General features: G+C 40.0%; 1 long non-coding RNA gene across 4 annotated transcripts; it reads right to left on the bottom strand.

Moving 5' to 3' along the window:
- Positions 1–479: 479 nt before the first annotated feature.
- Positions 480–24,678, bottom strand: LOC143683923 (uncharacterized). Of its 4 annotated transcripts, none has more exons than XR_013175720.1 (4): positions 9,091–24,678; positions 6,649–6,807; positions 5,334–5,528; positions 480–688 (listed from the first exon to the last, which is right to left on the bottom strand). It is a non-coding gene; the product is annotated as an uncharacterized LOC143683923 (long non-coding RNA). The 4 variants fall into 4 exon arrangements; XR_013175721.1 differs by having other exon boundaries at positions 9,422–24,678; XR_013175723.1 differs by having other exon boundaries at positions 10,308–24,678.
- Positions 24,679–27,701: the final 3,023 nt, after the last annotated feature.

The raw sequence follows: 27,701 nt of genomic DNA, 5'->3' as shown, positions 1-27,701 counted from the left end.
TGAAAATATGCCTCTATTAAAATTTTTTTGTGGTTTAATCTGTGGTTATAAAGAATATCTCATGATATTTGCCTCAAGCCATTTTTCAGACTCTTGTTTAATAATGCATAATATTATTAAATAGAGATGGCTCCATTTTATGGTGGGAAATCCACAGATGATGCTCTGAGAGTACCTCTTGGAGATGGAGGATACCTTCCAGCTGCATTAAGGTACCAGTGTAGAAAGAAGAGTTTGTTTACATTGCCTCTCCCAACAAGTGTTGGAGATTTCTGGCAGACGGTTTGGGAACAAAAGTCCACAGTGATGCCATGATGATTCAAGAAGCAGAAGGAGAAAACATCACATGTTAGGTGCTCTGGCTTAACATCCTAGGCAATATGACAATGGTCAGTGAACAGGCATTGGCTGGCTCTTGTGCAGATGTAGCAGCCGAAGGGCTTTGTCCTGAGGGCAATGACCTTAGATATTCAGGCAAGTGAATGAAGTCTTTCTGTTTACTAAGGCTTATCTAGTTGGATTTCAGGCCTGGGCTCTTCCCATGATTGCAGTAGTGTATTTTGTTGTTGCTGTTGACAAATCTTCACACACATATAGTCCATACATGGTGTACAATCACTGGCTCACAATATCATCACATAGTTGTATATTCAACACCATGATCATTGTTTTAGATATTAGCATCACTCTAGAAAAAGAAATAAAATGAAAAAACTCATACATTCCATATCCCTTACCCCTCCCTCTCATTGACCACTAGTATTTCAGTCTACTCAACTTATTTTACCCCTTATACCACTTATTATTTTTTTACTCATCTGTCCATACCCTGGATAAAAGGAGCATCAGATGCAAGGTTTTCAGTCACACAGTCACATTGTAAAAGTTGTATCTTCATACAGGTGTCTTCTAGAAGCAAGGCTACTGGAACACAGCTCAAAAGTTTCCCACTAGCCACTCCAAAACACCATAAACTAAAAAGGGATGTCTATATAATGCATAAGAATAACCTCCAGGACAACCTCTTGACTCTGCTTGAAATCTTTCAGCCACTGAAATGATTTTGTCTCATTTCTCAATCCCATGATGCCAAGCCCTGGCTTATCCTGGGAGTTCTGTCCCACACTGCCAGGGAGATTACACCCCTGAGAGTCATGTCCCATGTAGGGAGGAGGGGCAGTGAGTTCACCTGCCCAAGTTGGCTTAGAGAGAGAGACCATATTTGAGCAATAAAAGGCATTAGGGTATTCCTAAATAAAAGTCAGTGGCTTCTGATTCCCATTTCAATGGAACTAATGCCACTTATTTTTTCCCTAGTATACATTTAAAATGTAAGGTAGCAAGCAGGTAGTGCTCTCATTAACCTAGGGCAAGTGAAGTGCAGAAGTCCTAAAGTTGAAATGCTGGGTATATTGAAAAGACCAAAAAGAGTTTTATGTGGCTGGAGTGGAGTGGCTACAGGGGAGAGTTGGAGGAGGTAAGATCTGAGAGGTGACAGAGCCAGGGTTATACAAGGCTTTATAGGCCATTGCAATGAATCTGGCTGTTATTTAGTGTGGAATAAGATTTGAATTGAGGTCACCAAAAAAAAAGTTGTTATCCATATCAAAATCTGCTTTGTTTTAAGGGTTTCCAAAAAAGCGGTTATACCAATATTTTAAAAGTAATCTAACAACCTTCTTTATAAAGGTCCTCATGTATAGCTTAATGTATTCTTTTGTCCCTTTCATTTTTCCTTTGATCCGATCCAATCAACTAGTCAAACTTTGAAAAGACAGAATAAAATGAAGAATGAATTATTATGAACAACTTATTTTGCCTTTATTTACTTCTTCTGTTGTGCAATTTCAGACAGGGGAAGTGTGGCCTGCTTCTCATCTGAATTTCACTGCCTGGCCAGACCATGATATTCCTTTTCAGCCAGATGATCTGCTCACTTTTACCTCTTACATGAGACACATTTCACAAAGCAGGTCCAATTATCACTCACTGCATCACTGGCATTGGATGTTCAGGAATCCTGACATGCATAGAGGCAGTTCTGGGATTAATCAGTCAAGATCTTCAAATGAGTACAAGATATTGGCTGGGCAAGAAAGAGGCTGGACAAGCATTTGACCAGAAATAATAATAGAATCTAATTTCCTAATAATGAATTGGAATCATGGGATTTTTAAAAAATTTACCTGCTCATATGTGTGCCTGTAATTCTAGTAAAGATTGTTATTCAAAATTGTGTGGACCAAATAATAAAAAAACCTCAAATTTATATTTATTTTACTCATTTTTAATATCACGTGCTCAAAAGCCTCTTGTGCGGTATTGCATTTTTACCTTTAAAGTTTTCAGGCTTGTATAAGATAAAACCAGAATCATTATCAGATCAGTGTCTTGAAATACAAAAGTAAATATACTTTTGAAATTTAAAAACTTGTACTCTTTTTTATTAGTAGTATTTATAGGTGAGAAAATACATATTTTGTTATAAAAATTAATGCTAAATAATCAAAGCAACTAATCCCAACTAAAAACATCATACTAAATGAGCTAATAAGAATACAATCTTACCTTTGAACCTAAATTAGTCTAAACCTTGTTTAAAACACTGAAATATCTTACTGTAATAATTTAACTAGGACAAAACCAAATAGTCTATTTCTCCCTTATTTCAACTGGCCAAATATCACTTAAAACCAAAAGTAGGAGTTTTATTTTGTAAAGCAAAGTGTAGGAAAAAGAACTTTTTTAAAAATTGTGATATTAGTGTTGCACAAAACAGGGACAAGGCTTTGAGTTCCCTGGAATGTTAGACATGGAAACAGAACAAACTGGGACTGAGACTCTTAAGTTTCAGGAAGCAAGTTTTATTATGTATGGCCACCGGGCTCAGATGAGTAGCCTCTGAAAGTCTGGGCCCCCGAACAAAAGGTTAACATTAGTTTTTATAGACAGGATGATATGTTAGACAAGGTAAATGATTGGCTGGTTTAAGCTGGGAAGGACACGAAGCTGGGTTTACAGAAGTGGATGAGCAGTTGAGGGGGAGGGGGCTTCACAGGGACTTCTCTTATCCTGGCTATTGACTGTCCTTGGGGCCTGGGAGATTTTTCAACAGGGAGTGGCCCGAGTAAACAGCGGCCTGCCTGCTGCAACAGGAGGTGGCTTTAACAAACAGGGCCTGCCTGCAACAGTACTATGTCTGACGAAAAGTGGAACCCAGGTAATCACAGAACTCAGAAACAAGTAAAGGGGCTTGTGGGTGAGTATGCACTCACAGAATGATATCTGGAGTCCCGTTATGGAAATAGAAGAAGGGGCTTCATGAAAATAGCATAAAGGTATCTAGTGAAGCCTTGAGGAAGTCAAAGAAAGAACTCCAGAAGAAGTGTTCCATAAACTGAGCCCTGAAAGATCAGCACAGTTAAATATCGAGTATGGTTGGAAAAATGCTCTAGGCAGAGGGGAAGTAGCACGTACTAATAGGATCCACCAACCAATGATTGGGGAAACAAAATGCATTACATACATACAATGGGATATCATTCAGCCGTAAAAAGGCATGAAGTTATAGTACACGTGCCAACATGGATGAAGCTTGACGACACCATGTTGAGTGAAATAAGCCAGACAGAAAAGAACAAATACTGTATGATCTCACTCATATGAAATAGAGTAAGCAAAGTCATAAGATAGACTCTAGAATATAGGCTACTAGGGGACAGCTTGAGGGTGGGGAATAGGAATTTAGAGCTTAAAATTTAGAATTTCAGTCGAAACACAGGGAGCCCAGAATAAGAATGTGTGTCTTTAATCCTGAATAGCTTAAGATAATGCCTGGTTATATCCTAGAATATTTTAAGCAGATAATAAAAAAGTATTGGCAAAGTCCCCAGAGGGATGGGAGAAAAAATATGGAACTATTAAACTTTACCATCAGGCAATCCCCTGATTCTCTGTCAAACATTAGGGACCACCAAATCAATAGGCCAAGCCCTTGATCTTGAGGTTTACACTTGTGAAGCTTATGAAGGTAATGGAAAAGCTTAGCCTCCCTATAGATATGCCTCCCAGTTATATCTGTAGGACCTAGGTGTTGTTCAGATGTGGCCTCACTCTCTCTAAGCCCAACCCTGTAAGTGAAATCATTGCCCTCCCCCTACATAGGACATGACAACCAGGGGTGAAAGTGTCCCTGTGGGTGTGGAATATGACTCCCAGGGATGAATCCAGCCCTGGCACCATGGGATCAACAATTCCATCCTTACCCAAAGCAGGAAAAGAAGGATTAAAGTACTAATGGTTGAGAGAGTTCAAATACAGTTGAGAGCCTACTCTAGAGACACTCTCATGAAAGCTTCAGTTAGACATTGCTACCTATCATAACTTGCCAAAACCATTACAGCCAATCCCAAAAAACACCTAGCACAATACATAAGATGTTGCAAAGTTCCATGCACTGGGGTAACTTTACAAACCTCCAGATTGGTCCCTGGACCAGATAAATCCTGAAACCTAGATGGCTCAGAACATCAGCTAGTTCCATCTCCCTACCCCATATTACTGACAGCACCTTCCAACATGAAAAAGTCAGAATGGCCATACCCCAAACACCTCTAACTAGTGGGATAGAAAGATCAAAGGTGATGGTGAAAGATCAAAGGAGAAGGTAGGGTTTAATAAAGGAATATGATTATTATATTTCTTTAATCTGCAGTGTCTCAGAGCAGATAGAAGTAAAGCCCTAAAACTGTGGTATTGTAACCCATGCCAAACTCTGAATTCTGTTTTACAACTAATTGTTGTGCTGTGCTTTGAAATTTATTGTTTTTTTACATGTATGTTATTTTTCACAAAAAAGAAAAATAAAGTTGATTGTGATGGTAAAAAATAAGTTCCATCAATTTTTTTAACTTTAAATTCTGCAAAGGTTATGCCCACAGGAAGCTGCCATATTAGCACAAAAGGTCCCCTCTCTTTCTTCAGTGGTAATTCCAATAGTATAGTTATTTTTAAAAAGGAAACAATCCCTTTTGGGTTGAGCTTCTTCAAACATATGTACGTGAGAGGCAAGTAGCTGTCTCTGCCCTGCCCTGGTCCACCTCAACTGGATGGTCCAGCCAGGGCCCCGGGTCCTCCTGCCCTGCTGCTAAGCCTAGTACGACTTGGTCACTCTGAGGCTCCCACCCTGGTCTCCCTAGTCCTCCAGCTTGGTCTCATGGTCACCACACCCAGATCCCAACATGATACCCCTATTCAATGGTCTTCAGCCAGGTGAACCTTGTACCCCTGCCCCCCAACCTCACCTACCCTGTCCCCCTGATGTTCTGCCTTACCTGTCCACAGTGGTCCCTGCATCCTCACCAGCCATCCCAACATGCTGATTGTGATTGTCTTGTGGGGGACAGCAAGTTTGGAGCCAGCATTCCCACATTCTGTCCATGAGAGAATCTCTTTGGACTAAGATAATGGGATGACAGATGCCAGGTCATCTACATGTTTTTCATCCCACTACTTCCAATGATATCAACCTGTGCGGAGGGAAACCAAAGTCATGCCTTCGCCCTTTCTGGATTTTTACTTCTGAACATGTGGGGTTTGTCAGGAACCACTGTGGAAGCTGGCACTGACGTGGAGTAAAGGGGCTGTGTGTGCAGGGTCAGAGGGGATGGTGGTCCTTCCTACTACCATGTGTGTGGGCACTCGGTCCTTCTGTACACAAGCCCCTGGTGTGCAGGTGCAATGTTACTTGCTCTCTGCATCTTCTGCCATGCTAAGTCTCCACCTACTTTTGGTCTCAGGGCCTGAGCTCCCAGGAAGACAGCTCAGATCCCTGGTTTGCTCCTGGTCTGTATCTCTGCCCTGATTGCCAAAGCCTGGGCCATTAAGAATTCCTCCTTCCACTGCACACATATGTCCCACACACCCAGAGCTAAGCACCCTACCCCTAATAGCCCACCACACAGTGGAGTCCATTCCCCATTCAGCAGAGTTGAAAGCAGAGAGCTGAAAAAAACTGCCTGAAGGTGTGCAGTGAGAATGTCGTTGGGCAGAAACTCCATCCTGGATAGTTTGACTCCATGCTTGCCAGGGCCACTTCTGCTGACTTGGAATATCTAACTCCATAGGAGCAGAGTCCTATAAGGTTGGGTAGGCAGGGATAGGCTGGAGCACCTCCCGTTGCTACTGCTATGCTTGGGAGCAGGACAGAGGCACTTGACAAAGCCAGGGTGACACAGTGTAATCTCACATAGAAGGGCAGGCATGAATCTGATAAGCACACACAGGCATCACTCTGGGTGTAATGAGGATGATGGGAAAGAGCCAATGGGAAATGGGCTTGTCTGTCCAGTGCTGGGGACAGGGAGGCACTCAGAGGAAATGACCAAGACATGAATGACCAGCGGGACTAGTTAGCTGCTGTTGACATAGGTCAGTTTCCACCACTGGAGAAACATTACGGAAGGATAGTGCCTTAGAAGGTATTAGATGGGGGATGGGAATAGCCTTCTTCCTGGTTGCAGAGGAGCTCATCGGAGGATGGAGGCCTAGCAAAGCTCTACCCTGGGGAGCTGTTGTGTGGGGAAGGAGCCCTGGATGCGTGAAGCTTCATGCATCTGCATGACATAAAGAAGTCAAAATAACAATTACCATGGAGAAAAAAGGTGGAATTCTTATCTCTGTCATGTAAAAGTGGTGTTAGTACTCCCTGACAATATTGGGACTCTTGTCTCCATCTCTACCCTCCATGAGTCATTTTGGGGTTCTTGATGGCCAGGAGGCTCCAGTCTTCATATTCGCTCTCCAGACCTGCAGCAGAAAACCGGAATGGTTGTGAAGGGGCTGCTTCCTCCCTCTCAGATCCTCTGCAGAAATCCTGCATAGTCCCTCTACTCAAAACATAGGCATGTGACCACCCCAGAGTGTCAGGGAGCCAGAAAGACATTGTCCCATTACACTTGGTCTATTGACCTCAGTGAATTCCTGCTGTTAGGGGGAAGAAAGGGGGAGTGCACTGAGTACAAGGGTTGGTTTCAAATCACCAAAATGCTCTTGGCCTAGCCCAGGAGGAGCTCCTGTGACTGGCCCAGAGATGCATACCCTAGGTACAAGGCCCCTTCCTGATGTTGAGGCCATTCCAGCACCCACCCCTGCACTTATGTCTCCCTTTCTCTTACTGACTCACCCTACATTGCACTCATGTTTCCCCTCCCCTGGTCTCCACTTCCCTGTCCTTGGGTCTCCCCACTTCTGCACTGAGCCCTCCCCTTCCCTGCAGTTCTCAGTCTGCAGAACTTGTGTCAGAGCCCCAAGCTGTACCAGCAACAGAGGCTTCATGGCACTGGAATTTGAGGGATGTATACTTGCTCCAGACACATCTGCATTGCATTTCCTGTGGCTTTGGACAGGAGTGGGGTGGGGGGTGCTGTGCCAGACTCTACCATGCAACAGTAAGTCCCCTTTCCCATCTCCAATGCCAGATCCCTGCAGGTCCCTGAGGCAAGGGGATCCAAGGCTGCACTTTGGGGATTTCAGTTAAGGACAAAGAGCCAGTCACAGACAACAGAGCTGAGATGTGGCTACTGGGGTCCAGTCATGAAAGACTGAGAAGGAGGTAGAGGCTGAAAAGAGAGAATGAGAGTCCTGGGTAAGGTTCAACAGGGGAGGGTCTTAGCAGGGCATCATGAGGTGGCCCACAAGGATGCAGGGTGATGACATCACTGGGAGGGAAGGTGATGATGTCATAAGAAAGAAGCTGTGGTCTGCCATCTGATTGGTAGGTGGAGTGTGCGCAGGGCCTGGATAAATTGCAGATGCTGGGCCTGAGACCAGGCAGACAGGCTGAGTGAGCCAGGATGGTACTGCTGCTGCTGCTGCTTCTGTTCCTTCTCCTTCTGGTGAAGCTACTCTGGCCAACTGAGGGGTCGTTCCTCACCTATTTCATGCTTTACCGGGATGGCTGCCCACATAGTGGGGTTCACATCCTCCTTCATTCCCCTGTGTGGGCCCGGGAATCTGCGAGCCAGCATCGAAGAACTCTAGAGTCCCTCCTGCCTGTGGAACTCCTGTCACGTCCATTTTTGAGCCTCCCCTGAACCATGGGCAGCCGTGCACCCTCACACAACTTTCCCTTTCCACCTGCAGAATCCCTGTCACAACCATTCACTTGTGATCCCCCACAGATACACCGGCATCCAAGGACCTGCAACCAATGTCATCTGGGTGCCTTCCCATATCAGAACCCCTGCCCAACTATCCATTTTCAATCCCCCACAGATCCATTGGGCAGCCACAGATCCGTATTTGACATCATCTGGAACCATTCCCACCTGCAGAACCCCTGTCCCAAACTTGTATTGAAACCACACTGATCCACCAACAGACAGTGACCCACATGTGATATTCTCTGAATTATCTCCTGCCTGCAGAACTTCCTGCTCCAACCATCCATCTTCAAGACCCCACTGAACCACCAGCAGCCATGGACCCAGAGTCAATGTCACCTGGATGCCTTCCCACCTCCAGATTCCCTCTCCCAGTCATCTCATTTTGAGTCCCCACAGATCCAATGGCAGCCACCAACCCACACTTGAACCCACTGAACCAGCTCCTGCCTGCAAAACCCTTTTCCCACCTATCCATCTTAATACCCCCACTTATCCACTGTCAGCAGCAGATCTGTATATGACAGCCATCGGACTCCTTCCCACCTGCACAACCCCTGTTGCAACAGTCCAACTTTGAGCCTCCACAGATGCACTGGCAGATGTGGACCTATGCTAGTTTGTCCTTTGACCTCCAACTGCCTCTGAACACCCTGTTCCAACTGTCAACCACCAAGTCCCCACTTATCCACTGGGGTCCTCAGACCTTCATTCAACACCCCCCTGAAACTCCTCCTGCTGGTGTTTGACCTGTCACAGCCCTCCAGATTGGAGTCACTGCTGATCCACCAGTGGCCACAAACCTGCATTTCAAGCCACCTGGAGCCCATTCTGCCTGTGGAACTCTTTTTCAGTGGCCTCTGACTTCAAATCCCCAGTGACCCACCAGCAGCTGCTGATGTGCTCCCAATGCCCCCTGAAACTCCACCTGCTGAAGACCCCTCATCACAGGACTTCATCTTCAAGCCTCTGCTTATTTCAAGTCTTGTCAACGTTGTGGACCCAGAGTCGACACATTCTGGATTCCCTTCTTACTGTGGACCTCACATCACAGCCCTCAGTCTTCCCAGCTGCATTCACCAAAGGTCAGTATGGCATCCACATGCAGCATCCCCTGGATTCCAGCCTTCTGGCACAGCATCCATCCCTACCCAGTATTCCCACTTCTCTTTGTAGCCAAAAGCAGCCAAGCACTTGATCTTTGAGTCCCCTGGGATGCTGCCTTCCTCACAACTCTCCCACAAAGCTCTCAACATTACCTGCACCACCACTGGACTATACACTCAGCCTTCACTTGGCTGTGAAGATCAAGAGTGCTGATCATGGACAAGGTGGACTAGGAAACATTCATGGTCTATGGACAGTGTTGAATCTCCAGTATCACCCAGAGCTGTTCAAGATGCAGTTCTTCTGATGACTCACTGTACTGAGGAGGTGGTTTTCCCTTTGCCAGAAGACCTTTGTCTGGGGACTGACTTCAACCTACTCTCCTGGTAGTAAGTTATCTGGGGAGCCATTTTCTTCCTTGTAGTTCTCTTATTTAGAGAGAACAAAGGATGGCAAGGTCATGAAAATCTGATGGACTTATAGTTGCAATGGTTCCTTAAAAGAATGCAGCTTGGAGTTAAAACATTGCTTGAATTAGAGGAAGAACTTGAATTTATCAAAACAAATTCTAATACAACCATCAATATTTATAACAATCTCTCCAAGGAAGTGTCTGAACTAAAAGATGCTCTCAGAATACATGAACAAGAGAAATTAATGTTGCAGCAAGCTTGCCTTCTCAGCTTGGTGACTAAGGAAGTGCAAGATTTACCAAAAATCCTGGACAGCCTGCCTTCCCTGAGCACAACAGGAGATCAAAAGGGGAGTAGTGAACAAGTTTCTGAGGGAAACCCAGACACTGGGGATGATCATGCTGAGTAAGGCAGTCCATGGGTGACTATCACCTGGATTATGAGGAGCATTGGATGTTGGAGAAGGTGGTGGAGGGTTTATAGCTAGGGTAGAACAGTGGCATCAGTGACAAACCAATTTCCGGGAGCAGAATGCACCTTGACAAAGTGGAGGTGGACCAACAACCTCCTGTCTCCAGTCAGCATGTTTGCAGTACGAAAGAATAAAAGCCCTACTCATCCCTACCTCAGGAGGAAATGGAGGGGAGCTGAACTTGAGACTGTGTCTTTTCCTAGAGGAGAACTTGTCTTGACCTTGATGTCACAATAATGCTTTGTTGCATAAAAAGGAAGTATCCTTGGGTTATTCTGTTGTACAGTCAGAAAAGGAAAACCCTAGGCCATGGTCAGCAGTCAAGACTGAGTCAGTTCACTCAGTTTCCATTTGAATGGGTCTAGACACAGCAATTCTCTAACTGGAGCCGCAGGACAGTGTTGTCACATAGGTTGGAATCACCAAGGGTTAGAAGTCATCCTATCCTCTCATTGTCCTATGCACAGCAGATATATGGACCCAGAAAATCCATGCCTCTCACTGTCCTATACACAGCACATATATGGATTCATTTAGAGCTCAAATTGAAGCAGAGAGCTAGGTGCTATCATGAATGATGGAAAGGAAAATGGTATCAGAGTGTCTTGGCACCTATTTGTGTCTACATAAACGATTTCATAGTAACTTTCCTGAAATGGCACAGCAAGTTTGGGATAAACTTCGGATTTATACCCAGACATTGTAGCTGAAAAATTCACCCATTCAACCTCTATCCTGTGGGTCCTAGAGAGCACATGATGGACTAATAAAAGATGTTTGCTGAGCTTACTCCTTACATGAAGAGTCTTATAGTCACCAACATCTTTGGTTGGTTGTTGTGTGTGTGGTTGTCTATTACAGGCACAGCAGGAAATGAGTGGCTTCTAGATTTGAGAAATACTTTAGTATAATGTACACTAGTGAAAGTTGGTACAGTGGGCTTGTTGAAATAGCTGTTTTTACTTTGTAGAAGTCAGCACAGTTGCCTCTTCAAAGTACACAGAGCTCAAACTCAACCTTGGTGTTGTTCTCCATGAGCCCAGATGATCCCTGCCCATAGCACAGGGATGAGTGCTGAGGAAAAGACAGCTCTGCTGATGCCTGAGCCTTGCACTGAAGTGAGGAGGGACATACCCCTCCATTATACCCACCCTAGAAGCTCCCATTGCCTGTCCCTCAGGAACCCAAAAGCCTTCAGAAGGCTGCCTGGTCACTCTTGGCCACTGTGGGATTACCTGGCATTTACGTACATCCTTTCAGGATTCATGGGGCACCATTTCTATTTCAAGAGCCTAGAATCCAGCATTCACCCTAGCTAGCAGGTGCCCAGAGCTAACAGAGCAGTGTAAAGACTTTTCATTTACCACCTTCACCTTCTCAAGTAAGGAAGGATGTTTATGACAGGAGTAGGAAGGACACTTTCAGAGAAATGTGGGACAGGTGGCCTGGGGGAGTGAGAGGCATGACTCAGTGTCACCTAGCATGGGCTATCCTGGAGCTAGGGAAGCTGCAGTCACCAGCGATGGTCAGAAAGCTTGTGACTCTCCCAGGGGGCCACACCCAGGTTTGGGAAACCTGCCTATGTGGAGGTGGCTTTTCAGGAAGCAGGCCCCATCCCCCATGCCAGTCACTGCAAGGCAGCCAAGCAAGGCAGAGGACAGCAGTGCACAGTTGGGAGCAAGGCCAGGAGGATGGCATCCTGTCCTGGTCAGATGTGGAGGTAAAAGGCCCTAATCAACCAATTTGATAAGAGTTTAGGTTTTTAGTTGTAAATATTTTCATTTTTTTGCATGAGCAGGCCCCGGGAATCGAGCCCGGGTCTCTGGCATGGCAGGCAAGAACTCTCCCTGCTGAGCCACTATGGCCTGCCTGTTCTCAGTTGTAAATAAACTGAGAATTTGTTTTATAAATAAGTTTTATAATTAAACATATTATATTAAATAATTAAAATTATTACAGAAAACAATATTATACTACTAGTAGTTGTTTTTCTTATAAATTCAATAAAAGAAACACATATATAGAAAAACACAGTAGATATGGTCAAGTGTTAACTTGGCTAGTTGCTCTATTCCTGTAGTCTTAAATCTTCAGCACATGAAATTAATCTACAAGTGAGTACATCTGTGATCAGGTAAGGGAGGGTCTCCCACAATGAGTGATATTTAATTTGATTTGCTGGAGATATTAAAGCACAGCTCACCACTGCCCAGAGCTCAGATCTGACTTGGATCCAGACATTTGGAGACTCAGAAAAGGACTGTGCTGGGGAAAACTGTCTGAGTCAAGAAGACAGGAGAGAAACCCAGCAGACATCACTGTGTGCCTTTCCATATTAGTACATTTGTTACTGAATAAATCCCCTTTATAAACTCCAGTCCATCTCAGGTGTGTTGCATTCTAGTAGCCTTAGCAAGCTAAAACAGATTTTCATAGCAGAAGTGGGGGGCTGTTGTGTTTGCAAATAAACATGTTGGAATAGTTTTTAAATAGATAAGGGGAGGATTCTGGAAGGATTGTGAGAAGCTTGATAGAGAAAGCCTAGATTGCTTTGAAAGGATAGGTCATAGATATATGTACTTCCTTAGAGGAAAATGTTGTTGAGATTGCAAAGAGCATGACTCTTGTGTTGAAGTTGCAGAAAATTTGGCAAAATTGACTCCTGGTGCTGTGTGGAAGGGAGGATTTGAATTTGATGATCTTAGATGCTTGGCTGAGGAAATGTCCAAGTCGAATGTGGAAAATGCATTCTGATATCTTCTTGCAAGTTATAGTAAAATCTGACAAAAAGGGAGAACCTAAGAATTGAATTTTTTGGCGACAAAAACACTAGCAATAGATGGTCTGAATAATTCTGGGCTTCCAGAAAGTAAGACCCCAGAGAATAGTGCACCATGAACATTTAACCAATCATGGAACCAGCCAGTTATAGCAGGACAAGTAAGGATTGGATAAGGAGTTATCCAGAAGGGATTTGTGGAAGATCTTATTGTCTGATGGCTTTCATCCCTGTATATTACATCCCAATTCAAGAGAAATTTTGTCAGACTTGCATAAATAGAATCACTGCCAGTCTGGACTAAAAGGGACAGATTGAAGAAAGAACAGCCTGAGAGGCAGAACCCTGGAAGCCAAGTTCTGAAGCCAAGGAACTTTGGGCCATGAGAATGGGTCCACCTGTGCATGTGGAGGGGATGAGTTTGCCATAGAGGCCATCTGCCTTGATATTCAAGAAGAGATCCGGTGCTCCAGCCCTCAGAGAGGGTGGAGCATATTCCCAAGGGGTTGAGGGGGGGCTGACTGCCACCCCATTGTTATGAAGGTGTTGAATGTTTGTCCCAGAGATGGCAGAGAATCCAGGTGCCATCAAGAAGCTTGAGGACAGTGGAACTGAGAAAAAGATAGTCTCATCAATTTTCCCCAATGTTACAACCCTTATCTCAGTGTTTGGAGTGAAAGTACCACAGCACATGTTTCTGGAAAGAGTGAAACTGCTGTTTTCTAAAGCCCTGAGGATGAATGACTCTCAGACTTTGAAATTTAAATTTAATGGAGTTTGTCCTGTAGGTTTGTGGAAATGTTTAGGTCCAATGACTCCTGTTTTCCTTCCAATTTCTCCATATGGAAATGGGATCATTTATACTATTACTGTTCCTTCTTTGTTTATTGGAAGCAGATACTTTAAGTGCAAAGGTTTACAGAGGAGAATTATGCCTTTAGACAGACTATGCCTGTAACTGACTTTGAGGTTTTGTACTACTATGAGTTGGTATTGTATTAGTATTTTTTACTGAAGCCTCCTTTAAGTCATGTCAGACATCAGGGGCAGGGCAGTACAATTTCTGTGAGAACAGGTTGGTGTCTCCCTTGGGGGATTTGGGAGCATTCTCAGAGGAGGCTGGTGTTGTCAGGATAAACCAGAAATTATATTATCTTTCCTCTTATGTGCTAGGCATTGCTCTAAAGACTTTACATGTATGGATCCGTGTAATCTTCACAATGACCTTAAGCAATGTGTACTTTTATTTTCAATATTTTATGTATTTAAATCCAAGACCACAGAGTTATCTCATAGCTACTAAGTGGGAGAAGTAGACAGATTTATATCTATTCATTCTCTCATTATTCATTCACTCACTTAGTTTCATTTTATCCTCACTGTCATAAAGAATTTGAGTATATTGTTGAAAAGTGGAGTTAATGAGAAGTTCAAATAATTCAAAGGGATATTTTCTTTTCCTAAGTGTGGTAAATGAAATGCACATAGATGGGTTACTATGATGCCATTCAATTAAGAACATGTATATTTTGGTTTAAATAATTAGTTTGCTATTATGTGAACATGTCTGAATATCCAGTGAAAGCACTCACAATGCCTGAAATAGATATTGACTATTGACAAATAGAGTACCTATTGTCTCTATATGTATTGAGACAATGATATTGACTTTGACAAATAGAGTACCTGAAGGATGTCTCTCTTGCAATTGAATGCAAAATATACTGGCAGAAGCTTTTAATTTTTTGGTTTATGCTTGATGCTATGAGTATATGATAGTATTTTTAGAAAAATGGCTATTATATAATAAGAGATTTAGAATCTCCTCACATTTTTTTTTCTGAAAAGGAAAGTCCTGTAATATATAGGGAAAGTTAAATATATTTCTCATCATCTTTCTATAAATTACTCTGTTAAAGAAACCACAGGCAGTGATCCAGACTTCACCTCCCCCTGCCTCCTTCTCTGGGGAAGTCACCTCCCCCCACTAAATGACTGCCCCCAGATTCTTTCTCTTCTGTGCTGCTCCCCAGGCTGAGGGAGATGTTAAGTCTAATGAAAAGGCAAGGCCAGAACTTGAACCTGGAAACCCAGGGAACACACAGCCCAAAATACTTACCAGAACAGGAAATTCTCAGTGGTGGGGACCCCCAACCCAATGGCTGAAAATTATACTCAACCAGTATAGATTGATCTCTCTTCTCTCACCTGTGAGGCAGAGTGTGCTGAGCTGCCATCTAGCATGATAGGGTGTTTTCCCTGCTCTTTTCAGTGAGAACAAGATTTGCCCTTTCTGGACTCTTTAATCTATTCACTAAAGGGATTATTTGCTGGAAGATTCTGTCATGCCCTGAACTTGTGTTTCCATGACATACTGTTATAGTAACTCTCTCCATATACTCTTTAAGATGATTGGATTTTGCTGTAACTTGGACAACGATGTGGTGCAAAATAAATGAAAAACAGATCTTGTTAGTCGTTACAGAAGGGTTAACTAAAGAAGGGTTAGCTAACATAATAGTATTACTTTGTAAACTTTATTTAAATCATAAATTGGGAAGGAAAAATTTAGAAGAGCAAGACTTATCTCATTTTAAAATGAAAAAAGAAAAAAAAACCCCAACAAAGAAACACATGCAAAATAACTTGCCTAAGATGGAACAAGCAGATAAAGTAAGAGTAGGGCTACAATCTGAGGATCCCATCCCTAATCTCATTTGATTCTGACATATAAATACTATCTTATGCATTTAATGATTTTATTTTGCTAGTCCTAAATATTAAGTCTTTATTTTAAATTAAACAATCTCTAACTCATGATAGTATTGATTTTTCTGTACTATTACTCTTTCCTTGGTATGATGGTTAAGTTCATGTGTCAATTTGACTAAGTTATAGGGTCAGTTGTTTGATCAAACAAGCATTGGCTTGATTGTTACTTTGAGTGTATTTTTGTGGATTTAAATCATTAGTCACAGAAATAAAATGAGGTTTTTGATGACTGACTGAAGGCTGACTGATGTAGAGATATAAATTCTTCTGAGTGCTGAAATAATCAGTTCTCCCTTTAAGGCCTTCAACTGATTAGATGAGACCTCTCATTACTGAAGGCAAACTCCCTTGTTGATTATTCTTCCCACTTGATTGTACTACTGAAGGTAAAATCCCTTGTTGATTGTACTTTTTCACTTTCTATTCTAAGCTGTAGTCATACTGAATTATATTTTGGGGTTCTGAGTTCCATATGCTCTCTCTTGCATTGGTTAGATAGATAGATGGGTAGATGGGTAGATAGATAGATAGATAGATAGATAGACAGAAAGATAGATAGACAGACAGAAGTTATTGGTTTATAGAACAATTGTGCTTAACATACAGGATCCCTATATACCACCCTCTTTTTAACACCCTGCATTGTAATGGACGAAAGTACTTTTTAATAATTGCACTACTGACCATAGTCCATGGTTTAACTTAGGGTTCACTGTTTGTGTTCAGCAGATCCATGTATATTTTTTGAAAAATTTTATTGTCGTAACATAAAGCTTAAAATTTCCCCTTTTAATCACATTCATGTATATAACCCAGTTTTGTTAAATACATTTACGATGTTGTGCTCTCAATTCCACCATCCATGGCCAAAACGTTTCCATGATCTCAAATAGAAACAGTACATTTTAAGCTCTAAATCCCTATTCCCCACCCCCATGCTGTTCCCTGGTAGCCTATATTCTATAGTCTGACTCGATGACCTTGCTTATTCTATTTTTTTTTCATATCAAGAGATCATACAATATTTGTTCTTTTCTGTCTGGCTTATTTCACTCAACATGATGTCATCAAGCTTCAGCCATTTTGGCCCATGTATTAGAACTTCCTTCATTCTTATGGCTGAATAATATTCCATTGCATGTATATAACATGTTGGTAGATCCTAATGGTATGTGTGGCTTCCTCTCTGCTTATATAATTCTTCTAACCACATGAAATATTTAACTGTGCTGACCTTTAAGGGTATAGTTTAGAGAACACTTCTTCTGGAGTTCTTTCTTTGACATCCTCAAGAATTCACTAGGTGCTTTTTTGCTATCCTCACAAAGCTCCTTCTACTATCTCCATAACGGGACTTGGGATATAATTCTGTGAGCGCATGTTCACCCACAGGCCCCTTTACTTGACTGTGAGTTCTGTGATCACCTGGGTTTTACCTTTCATCAGGTGTAGTACCTGGTACAAAACAGATCCACAATAAGTTTGTGGAAAGTATGAGAAGGTAAGTAGAAAATATGTTTAAGATTTCTAATTGTTTGGAACATTACAATTGTTCCCCATCATCTTTGAGAGAGGAACTACGTCTTTAACTCTACAGGGACTATGGTTAATCTCAGCTCCTGCCACCCTCCCATGGATATATGGCTCTTGAATGTAAAGAAACCTTATAAGTCCTCAAACATGCTGTGACCTCTCTTGCACCTTAAACTTAAAGTTTCCTTTCTACCAACTTTTTTTCTTCATCTGATTCTAAATTCCCTTAAATCCCACTTCTTCTGCCTCTGCAAGGTGAATTAAGGGCCTGCTTCTTAGGATTTCCCATAGTGACCTGCATAACCTCCTATTATAACATTTATTCTGTTGTTAACATCATTTATATGTTGTTCTTCCATTAAGCAATGCATTTCTGGGGCATAGCAGGGAAACTAAGAGCCTGGAGATTGTCAGTGCTTATAAATGCTTTTGAATTGATGAATGAGGAGGGCAATATTTTGATAAGATGATCAGCTTTATAATCTAGGTTAATCTCAAACCAGAATTCTTATCTTTAAGATAGAAAATTTAAAAAGCAATCTAAGAAGATGTCCCTAAATATAACAGAAAAAATATTCCAGAGTAAGAAAACTTTCTAAAATAGATTAGTTAATATCCATATTGCATTTCTAGTCTTTTAACCTGATCACTTAGGTACCATTTCTTAGACAACCATGTGCAAGAAAGTGTGCTGTTTCAAGCAATTAAGCATTTAAACAATTAAACATTTAAACATTTAATTATCACAAGCCTAAGAAGTAGAAAAATTAGACCTGGAGGTGTTAAGTATCTTAACAGTTAAGATTCTACTGTTCTTGGTAGCACAACTTGGGCTTATATCCGGATCGCCAGATCCACTAAACCATACATGGAATATCTTGGTTCAAAAAGAATATCACATTTTCTAAGAAACACAAAAAATTTTTTTGGGAAAATTATGGAATATGATGTCCTAAGGACTAAGCTTCAAACACTGTGTATGTTTGTACATATTCCAAAGACTGATAGGCTAGAGTTATAATGAAAAATAAAAGTGCAGACCATGTAAATTGTAAATTCTCATGTCCTTTTAAGTGTATAGAAATGTGCATGATTTTCCTGAACTAAACTGATAAATAAAAATAAACTAAAATATTGAAACAAAATGCATTTTAAGATGTATAACTGAAAATTCATTTGAAGGTATTTAAATTCTCAAAATATATACATGTTTAAGGGTAATGACTAGGTTTGACAAGATGTGGGTGGTTGTTCCCTTCCAATATAAGAATATAAACAGGGGTAGTAATCAACTATCAGATGGAGAAACAAAATGGAAAGGAACAGGTGCAATACAGACAATGAGTGATTACACATACTTAAGAGTAGATGAGATGCAGAAGGAGAAAATACAAAGGAGCAAGTTACCAAAGATTTTAGCATTACCCAGAAATTACTACAGAAAGAGACAGCTTTGTGAGGTTGAGAAAGTTCTAATGAAACATACTAATGTTTATCATGTCAACAGAGATTCATATAAAATGATGAATAGCAAAAATATTATTGCCAATTTCAATACACAGATAATACCGGGGAACAAAGAATAAGTACAGGGTAACACCACTACATATGAAGGAAAGCTCTTTTTATCTGGCTCTATTTTATATACTGTAATGAAATTTTTGAAAAAACAGGTAAAGGCATTAAAAAAAATGAAACCAGATGTGAAAGGCTGCAATAAGCTAGATAAGAAAACATTAAAAAAAATGAAGGCTCAATCTCAAGAAAGAATAAGAAAAAGAAATGAAAAAACTTCTCCATAAATGAAATGTAAATCAGAAAAAAAATAGTGACAAGATTGTGCCTTCAGGAAACAGAAGGTGGACAAAGAGACAATATTAAAGATATTAAACATAGGTTGTAAAAGATTGAGAAGAAAGGTCAACAGCTGAAGATAGGCCTAGAATATCTAATATATGAAATACTGGAGTGTGTTAAGGAGAAAACCAAAGGAACAATATGAAAAATATTGAAAATTTTAATTCAATTTTTTTGCACCTAAACAATATTTTAAGCTGCATATTCACAGTGCACATTGATCATTGTCTCAGCATGGAAAGGCATATCCTAAAAAATTACTGGGCTTAAGAAAAGAAAAATCCTCTTTCCATCTAGAAATAAGTAAGTGGCCTGTGTTAGATTTAGTTGTCAACTTGGCCAGGTGAAGGCACCTAGTTCTGTTGCTGTGGCCATGAGCCATGGTACATGAACCTCATCTGTTGTTGATTTACATCTGCAGTCGGTTAGGAGGCAGGCCTGCTGCAATGAAGGACGTTTGACTTAACTGGCTGGTGCTTAAATGAGAGAGTGCAAGGTAGCACAGCTAAGCAGCTCAGCATTCCTCATCTCAACACTTGCAGCTCTTCCCAGGCCTTTGGAGTTGCAGAAAGAAGTCACCCCGGGGAAAGTTGTTGGAACCCAGGGGCCTGGAGAGAAGGTCAGCAGAGACCATCCTGTGCTTTCTCACATAAGAAAGAACCTCAGTGGAAAGTTGGCTGCCTTTCCTCTGAAGAATTAACAAAATAAATCCCCTTTTATTAAAAGCCAATCCGTTTCTGGTGTGTTGCATTCCAGCAGCTAGCAAACTAGAACACGGCCTAATGGAAATAACATTAGAATATCATCAGTATTTTTGAGAGCAATATTTTGTGCCAGAAAAAAATGGGGCAATGTATTTGTGTTAAGAAAGTGAGTCATGACTTTTATACAGAAAACTTCCTTGCATGTTAAACAAGCATTGAAATTCAAGTTATCGTCTGCCCTTATTGACTATTGTTCCCAATATCCTTCCAGATGAGTGAATGAATGTCAGCAAACCAAATGTCTGGAAAGACACTGCCTTAAGGACAGATGCAAGCACTAAATTTACACTCATTTCTTCAATTAAGAGGAAATGATGGTTCTAAGAGAGAGGGTGTGGCCTTGGTGGATGCAACAGGGAGACAGCCTTATAATCATTATGCCCTAACTTTGTTCATGGTGTTTTTCTGTAGTGTTTATTTTGTTGAAATATATTAAGAAAGCCTCATATGGACCTTCATGGGGATCAGTGGCCATCCCATGGGACCAGCGCTCTGCTTGGCTTCCATACTGACTCAGAACACAGAATATCCCAAAAGACCAACTGCCACATAAGAGTTCCACAATGAATTTACTTCAGTTTCAACTGACCAACCCTGGATGGTCAGCTGATGCTAATCATCTGGCAAAGTCATCTGCTGGGCTGGGGTGGTGGGTGTAATGAGTGATGTCTGCTTGTCTGCCCTCATCATAAATGTGAGTGATAAAAATCAATGAAAATGCAGCACTAAAATATAATCAGAAACTAAAATTTAATTATTGTATGAAATACTCATGAATATAAATAAACTAAAATTCAGAAATAGAAAGATTTTAAACATATAACTAAGGATTCATCTGAAGCTAATTGAATTCTGAAAATATTTACATAGTTAAGGGTAATGACCATGTTTTCACCAGACAGTGGTAACTGTTCCTTTCCAAAACAAGACTTTAAATGAGGGATAATAATCAATGATCAGATGGAGAAACAAAATAGAGAAGGACAGGAGTAACAGAGATAATGAGTGATGACCCATACTTGAGAGGATGAAATACAGAAGCAGAAAATATCAAGAAGCAAGCTGTTGAGGATTTTAGTATTGCCCAGAAATAACAGGAGAGGGACAGCTCTGTGAGGTTGGGAAAGCTATTCTGCTTAAAGACTATAATGCCAAGAAAAAATTCACATGAAATGATGAAAAGGAAAAGTACTTATGCCAATTCCTACACAAAATACAGGGAAACAAAGTATAAGCACAGGTTAACACCACTAAAAATAAAGGAAAGCTTTTTATCTTGTTCCACTTTATATGCTGTAATGAATAGTTTAAAAAATAAAGGTGGGCAGGCCATGGTGGTGCAGTGGCAGAGTTCTTGCCTGCCATGCTAGAGACCCAGGTTCGATTCCCAGTGCCTGCCCATGCCTCCCCCCCCAAAAATAAATAAGACATTAAAATGAAACTAGATATGAAAGACTGTTATAAACCAGACTAGAAAACCATTAAAAAAGAGGAACTAGGCTCAAGAAGAATAAGAAAAAATACAGGAAAATCATTTCATAAATGAAATGTAAACCAGAAGAAACACAGTGACAAGATTGTGCCTTTAGGAAACAGAAGGTGGACAGTGGGACAATATTAAAGATATTAAACAGAGGTTGCAAAAGATGGATAAGAAATGCCAACATTTGAAGATAGGCTTAGGATATCCAATATATGAATCACTGGAGTGCTTAAAAGAGAAAACCAAATTAGATATGAAAAAACAATTAAATTATAATTTATTTATTTCTACACCTAAAAGTGCATATTCAGAGTGCAGCACATTGATATGTGATTCAGAATGAGTAATGACATGGAATATCCTAGTAAAACTTTTGGGTAAAAGAACAGAAAAGTTCTCTTTACATCTAGAATAAAGTGGTCCAATGTAAGTAAAATGAGAAGTTCATCATGTTTCTGAGAAGAATACTTTGTGCCAGAAGAAAATGGGGTAATATATTTGTGTGTCATGACTTTTATACCTAGTAAAACATCCTTGTACATTAAACAAGCATTGACATCCAAATTATCCCATTAGTCCTTTTTAAATATTGTTCCCAATATCCCTTCCAGATGAGTGAATAAATGTCAATAAACAAAATGTCTAGAAAGACATTGGCTTATGGATAGAAGCAAGCACTAAATTGACAGTCATTTGTTCAAATAAGAGGAGATGATGTTTCTGAGAGGGTATGACCTTGGTGGTAGCTACAAGGACACAGCCTCATAATCATTCATTTAAGCTCTAACTCTTCATGATGCTTTTCTATATATGTGTCTCTTTTATTGAAATATATTAAGAAAGCCTCATGTGAGCCTTCATGGGGATCAGATGACCTTCCCATGTGACCAGTGCTCGGTTTGGCTTCCATACTGGCTCAGAACTTGGAACTTTCCAGACCAACTGCCACATGAGAGCTCTGCAGTGAATTAACTTCATTTTCAAATGACCAACCCTGGATGGACAGTCAATGCTAATCATCTGGCAAAGTCACAATGCTGGGCTGGGGTTTATTGGTTTAATGAGTGATGTTTGGGCATGCCTTCAGTTTTCATAAATGTGAATGATAAAAATCAATGAAAATGCAGCACTAAAGTAGAGTATGAAACTAAAATTTAATCATTGTATAAAATACTCATAAATGTAGATAAGCTAAAATTCACAAATAAAGAGGATTTTAGACATATAACTGAAAATTCATTTGAAGTTAATTGAATTCTGAAAATATATACACAGTTAAGGGTAATGACTATATTTTCATAAGATGGTGGTAGTTGTTCTCTTCCAAGATATGACTTTAAGAATGGAGTAATAATGATCAGATGGAGAAACAAAATAGAGATGGACAAGTGCAACAGATAGTGAGTGATGACCCATACTCAAGAGTAGATGAAATACAGAAACAAAATATCAAGAAGCAAGTTGCTGAAGATTTTAGCATTGTCCAGAAATTACAAGAGAAACAGCTCTGTGAGGTTGGGAAAGCTATTCTGAATCATGTAAAAGTCTATAATGTCAAGAGAAAAGTCATATAAAATGATGACTAGGAAAAGTGTCCATGCTAATTTCCATACAAAATACAGGGAAACAAAGAATAAACAAAGGTTGACACCAATACAAAAAAAGGAAAGGTCATTATCTTGCTCTATTTTATATACTGTAACGGCATTTTTCAAAAATAGGTAAAAGTATTAGAAAATGAAACCAGATGTGAAAGGCTGCCATAACCCAAATTAGGAAGCTCAAGAAAGGATAAGAAAAAATACAGAAAAATCATTTCATGAATCAAGCATAAACCAGAAGAAACACAGTGACTAGATGGTGCCTTCAGGAAATAAAAGGTGAACAGTGGGACAATATTAAAGATATTAAGTATAGGCTGTAAAAGATTAAGAAATACCAACAGTTGAAGCTAAGCCTAGGGCATCCAATATATGATTCACTAGTGTGCTTCAAAGACAAAACTAAATCAGATATGAGAAAAAGTATAAATTATAATTAATTTTAATTTTGTACCTAAAAGTACGTATTCAAATTGCATATTGACCAATGACCCAGAATGAGTATTGTAACAGAACATCCTAGTAAAATTACTTGGGTTTAAAAACAGAAAAATCATTTTTCAATATCCTTTAGTATTATTGACTTCCTGTCTACTTGCTTGATCAAAACTCAGAAAAGGAAAATCCTTTTTACATTTAGAAAAAGTGGCTTAATATAAATAACATTAGAAACTCATCAATGTTTCTGAGAATAATACTTTGTGCTAGAAGGAAATGGGGTAATATATTTGTGTTAAGAAAATGAGTCATGACTTTTATACCTAGTAAAACTTCCTTGTACATTAAATAAGCATTGAAATCCAAACGATCCTGCAAGCCCTTGTTAAATATTGTTCCCAATATCATTTCCAGATGAGTGAAAAATGTCAATAAGTAAAACGTCTAGAAAGACATTGGCTTAAGGACAGATGCAAGTACTAAATTTGAAGTCATTTGTTCAAATAAAAGCAAATGTTTCTAAGAGAGCATATGACCTTGGTGGTAGCCACAAGGAGATAGCCTTATAATCATTTATTAAGGTATAATTTTGTCCAAGATGTTTTTTAAATATATGTGTTTCTTTTATTGAAATAAACTCAAAGCCTCATGTGAGCCTTCATGGGGATCAGTGACCATTCCATGTGACCAGTGTTCTACTTGGCTTCCATACTGGCTCAGAACATCATTCCAGACCAACTGCCACATGAGAACTCTGCAATGAATTAACTTCACTTTCAACTGACCAACCTGGATGGACAGTTGATGCTTATCATCTGGCAAAGTCACCTGCAGGGCTCAGATTTGTGGGTGTAATGAGTGATGTCTGCAGGACTGCAGTTATAATGATAAATTTCAATGAAAATGCAGCACTAAAACAAACCAAAATTTAGTCATTGTAAGAATAAAATACTCCTAAATGTAAACAAGTGAAAATTGAAAAATAAAATGGATTTTAGACATATAACTGAAAATTCATTTCTGAAAGCATAACACATTTAAGAGTAAGGACTATAATTTTAAAAAATAGTGGTAGTTGTCCCCTTCCATGATAAGACTTTTAAGTAAAGGAAAATAATCAATGACCAGATGGAGAAACAAAATAGGGAAGGACAGGTGCAATGGAGATAGTGATGACCCATACTCAAGAGTAGATGAAATACAGAAGCAGAAAATATCAAGACACAAGATGCTGATGATTTTAGCATTGCACAGAAGTTACAGGAGAAACATATCTGTGAAGCTGGGAAAGTTATTCTGAATCATACTAAAGTCTATAATGTTAAAAAGTCATATAAGATGATGACTAAGAAAAGTATTCATGCCAATTCCCATAAAAATACACAGAAACAAAGAATAAGTATAGGTTAACACCACTACAAATAAAGCTCTTTATCTTGCTTTATCTTATATACTGTAACAAAATTTTTCAAAAATAAAGACATTAAGAAAATGAAGCCAGATGTGAAAGGCTCTCATAAACCACATTAGAAAACCTTTAAAGATGAGGAACTAGACTCAAGAGAGAATAAGAAAATAAATGTGGAAAAATCATTTTACAAATGAAATGTAAACCAGAAGAAACACAGTGACAAGATAGTGCCTTCAGGAGACAGAAGGGTGACAATGGAGCAATATTGAAGATATTAAACAGAGGTTGTAAAAGATTGAGAAGAAATGAAAACAGCTTTCATTTCAGGCCTAGGACATCCAATATATGAATCAAAAAATACTTAAATTATATTTTATGCACCTAAAAATGCTTATTCAAAGTGCACATTGACCAAGGACTTAGAATGAGTAATGGCATAAGATATCTTAATAAAATTACGGGGGATTAAGAAAAAAATCCTTTTTAATATCTTTTATTACTATTGACTTCTTGCCTACTTGCTTTACCAAAATCTGAGAAAAGGAAAATCCCTTTTTACACATAGAAAAAAATGACCAATGTAAATAACATCAGAAGCTAATCAATGTTTTTGAGAATACTTTGTGCCAGAAGAAAATGGGGTAATATATTTGAGTTCAAAAAATGAGTCATGACTTTTATACCTAGTAAAACTTCCTTGTACATTAAACAAGCATTGACATCCAAATGATCCTGCTGGTCCTTGCTAAATATTGTTCCCAATATCCCTTCCAGATGAGTAAACAAAATGTCTAGAAAGACATCGGCTTAAGGACAGATGCGAGTACTAAATTTGCAGTCATTTGTTCAACTAAGAGGGAACAATGGTTCTAAGAGAGAGGGCGTGAGTTGAGTGGTAGCTACAAGGAGATAGTCTTATAATCATTCATTAAGCTCTAACTTTGTTCATGGTACTTTTCTATATATGTGTTTGTTTTATTGAAATATTTTAAGAAAGCCTCATGTGAGTCTTCATGGAGATCAGGTCACCCATCCCATGTGACCAGTGGTCTGCTTGGCTTCCGTACTGGCTCGGAACCCAGGACATTCCAGACCAACTGCCACCTGAGGGCTCCACAATGAATAAACTTCACTTTCAACTGACCCACCCTGGATGGGCAGTTGATGCTCATCATTTAGCAAAGTCACCCTCTGTGGTGGGGCCTGTTGGTTTAATGAGTGATGTACCCCATTGTCACTGGGACTAAAGGTATACACTCTGGTCTGATCATAGAGTAGGCAATGGCTCCCTGAGCACTGAGTGTTAACCTTCTCTCCTTAAGTCCTTCCTCACCCAGATTGTTTCCATTCTGGAAGATATGGGAGTGAGGACTTCTAGTTTTAGTATGCATTCTACTGATCACTAATGATATTAAGCACATTTTTGTACACGTGCTCATGCTGAACTCACTGCAGATACTATGATTTATGGTTTATCCTGTGAACCTCAGACAGTTCTTAGAATGATCCCAAATCCCCCAAGGGAGACACTCAACCCTGTTCTTAGAGATATTGCACTTTCATGCTTCCAATATCTCACATGACTCAAAGGAGGCTTCAGTAACAGTAATAATACAATATTAACTCAAAATAGTACAAAATGTCCTCAGTCAGTTACAGGCATCCCCTCTCTCAAGGCATAATTCTCCTCTGACTGTGGACCTTTGAACTTAAAGCAAATTACCTTCTTCCAATAGAAAAAGAACAATCATAGGATAAATGATCCCATTGCCATATGGAGAAATGGGATGGAAAACAGGGATCATTTGATCTAAACAATTTCAAGAACGTGCAGGGCAAACTCCATTAGATTTCAAAGTCTGAGAATCATTCATCCTTGTGACTTTAAAATGACTTTAGACATTTTGTTTACTCATCTGGAAGGGATATTGGGAACAATATTTAGCAAGGACCAGCAGGATCATTTGGATGTCAATGCTTGTTTAATGTACAAGGAAGTTTTACTAGGTATAAAAGTCATGACTCATTTTTTGAACTCAAATATATTACCCCATTTTCTTCTGGCACAAAGTATTCTCAAAAACATTGATTAGCTTCTGATGTTATTTACATTGGTCATTTTTTTCTATGTGTAAAAAGGGATTTTCCTTTTCTCAGATTTTGGTAAAGCAAGTAGGCAAGAAGTATCCCACCCTTTCCAAAATCCTGTTCTCTCCAAACACTAGGAGGAGGGTTGCAACATTGGGGAACATTGGGGAGACTACTTTTTTCTTGGTCCCACCATCCTAAAGCATATTGATGGCATCTGGATTAACTGCCATCTCTGGGGCACACACTCAACACTTTCAGAAAAATAGGGTGGAAGTCAGACATCCTCAATCCCTTGGGAATATGCTGCACCCACTCTGAGGCCTGGGACAGAAGATCACTTCCTGAGCATAAAGGCAGAAACCTGCTCATCTGCCTCTGGGGCAAACTCACCTCCTCCACAGGCAGAGGTGAAGCCACTCTCATGGTCCATTGTTTCTTGTCTTCAGAACTTTGTTTCCATGGTTTTACCTCTGAGGCTGTTCTTCCTTCAGTCTGTCCCTTTTCTGTCCCTTTTGGTCGAGACTGGCAGTGAAGCCATGCATACAGCTCTCACAAAATATCTGTTGACTTGGCATGCAGCATACAGGGATGAAAACCATAAGACAATAGGATCTTCCAGAAATCCTTTCTGGATAACCAGATCTCCTATCCTTGCGTGTCCTGTAATGATGGGTTCATGTTTAGTTAAATCTTCATGTGGTACACTAAGCTCTGGGGTATTATTTTCTAGAAGACCAGAATTATCCACACAATCTATTTTTGGTTTCTTTGTACCCCAAATTTAAGTTAAGTTCTCCTTTTCTTGTCACATTTTACTA

Source organism: Tamandua tetradactyla, chromosome 5, assembly GCF_023851605.1.
Source record: "Tamandua tetradactyla isolate mTamTet1 chromosome 5, mTamTet1.pri, whole genome shotgun sequence".
NCBI lineage: Eukaryota > Metazoa > Chordata > Mammalia > Pilosa > Myrmecophagidae > Tamandua > Tamandua tetradactyla.
The sequence above is the reverse complement of the archived record's forward strand: the minus strand, read 5'-3'. Positions and strand labels throughout refer to the sequence as shown.